Source organism: Sitophilus oryzae, unplaced genomic scaffold (genome assembly GCF_002938485.1).
Source record: "Sitophilus oryzae breed Bouriz unplaced genomic scaffold, Soryzae_2.0 scaffold_1720_pilon_pilon, whole genome shotgun sequence".
Taxonomy (NCBI): Eukaryota; Metazoa; Arthropoda; class Insecta; order Coleoptera; family Curculionidae; genus Sitophilus; species Sitophilus oryzae.
The window spans coordinates 171,986-174,197 of record NW_022146414.1 but is presented as its reverse complement, the minus strand read 5'-3'; positions in this window follow the sequence as shown (position 1 = coordinate 174,197).

The window sequence follows — 2,212 nt, the reverse complement described above, 5'->3', positions numbered from 1 at the left end:
CTATCACAGGCAGAGAGTGTTGGAGGGCCTTGGCTTATCCGCCCGGACCAAGAGAATATAACCTAGATAGAATCCCTAGCTACTATTGGTCTCAACCTTAGGGTATCAGGTACACATTGTATTCTCGTCTCCTTTACTTCTACATGCGGGGCTTTGTAGAAGTGGTCCGACCAACTCTTGCGGTGTAGCACCAGCTTTGCCAGAAACCCAATGTAAGGACATCGAGTTGGCGAGTCATCAACTCGAGGGGGGAGGGCCATTGTCAGGTTATCACATATAATAGGAATTGGCTTAAAATCCAAGGAGGCAATAAAGAAAGAGAGATATATCCTCTATTATAGATCCGGAACAAGGGTACCTCAGCCGGAGACAAGCTCTTTGACTGTGAACGGCACGGAGGGCTAAACCCCAACCGTGGAAGGGTATATACCCGCGTAGGAGATAGATGTCTACTCCTCGATAATAAAACAGTCGTTCTCAGAGGAGAATGGGAAATATCCTGTCTCCTCTACAACAGGAAGATTCCCATGTATGATGAGTTATAGACTGTGTGATGAGTTATAACTCAAGAAAGGGGAACACAAAAGATCATTAATGTCGCGGTGATTAATCCCCTTTCCAGTCATTCTACATTCTACTCATTTACAGCTCTCGTGCGATGAGGTCTGGCGTTATCGTCTATAACAACCATAAAAGTATCCCCAATAGCTGCTCGCCGCGGCTTTACGTGAAGATAAAGAATATCTCTGATATGTCTGTCACCCATCATTGTCCCGTCAACATGGATTAATTCTGTGCTAATGATCAACCTGTACCACTTTGGAAATCACTGGTTTAAATAAATAAAAAAATATGCTCGCCTATAACAATATATCCTTGCAGTATGAAATATCTAAAAAAAGCTTTGTCAATAAAGCAATAAATGATACAATGCCGAAGACACATTCCAACGTTGTTCCGGGATGAGTTCAGGTTTCAATTATGTATAAATAAATTATTGGTTATCGGCCGTTTTATCGCAACCGGCAATTATTATTTTACGCGCGAACATCGCGAATTTGATAAGGAGCTATTATTTATTAACATCTCTATTGGTGGGCGGGTAGAGGAAAATTGATGAAGAAGCATCTGCTGTTTAGTAGAAAGACGAATACTGTAATCGACGTCGTATGGCAGGTGTTGTTTGTTTTCAAATATCCACTGAAGCACTGAAGTATCAAATTATTAAATTTTCTATAAACGTATTACATTAATATCTAACTGTGTCTAAAACTTTTAGATGCATAGGAAAAATGTGATTCTTATTATCTATGTTATATACCGGGTCAAATTTTGAACGAGATGAGATTTTTGTTGAAATGTAGCCCAAAATATTGTACACGCCACTGTGTTGCATGGAATTTATGGGTGACCCTCAACCCTTGTCTTCTAAGGGAAAGTTGGACCATATGTTTTTTATTGTTTCTTTTATGGTCTTTTAGTTGTAAGATGTTTTTGAAAGTAAAGTTAGTCTGTGTTGAGAATCCGACGAATTAGTTTTATTTCGCGACGGCTCCTTTTTTAACAATTTTAGCTTCCCTCTTAATTTTACAGCGAAGTCGTACATAAGTTTTTTAAAGGTCTGCCTATTCTGAATACACATGGCAAATTTGAAAATTTTCGGATAAGCCGATTTTAAGTAATTTACGAAAAACTTCCTCTATTTTTAAATTAAAACTGAATGACAAAACAGGCAAATGCCAACGTATCTTAAGTTGTCATCTTATAATTTTGTCAATGTCAGATTGTATTTCTTTAGCGTTAGCCCGCGTTTAAATTGGAAGCGGGTCCGTGCGTTGTTTTAAACGTGCGAGCTCTGACGGAATTTACTCGCACGACTATTTTATTTTAGTGGTTACATTAGATGCGCGTTCATGGTGTCCTGTGTGTCGAGTTTGTCAAAACGGACGCCACTACTTTGATGCTGTCTGAGGATTTAATGTTAAAATAACTACTTATGAACAGAAGAAAATGTTAGGTAAATGATTTATACAGGGTGGTGCACCTCATTCGCCTCGGTTGATTATACGAAAACGGAAAGATGTAGAAACAAAATATTTTATGGGTAGGTATATGTGGGCAAACAATGTGCACAATTTAAAATTGTTTTGAAATATACAGGGTGTTTCAGAACAAAGATCCATACCAAAGTTATATTTTTTCTTATGGAACA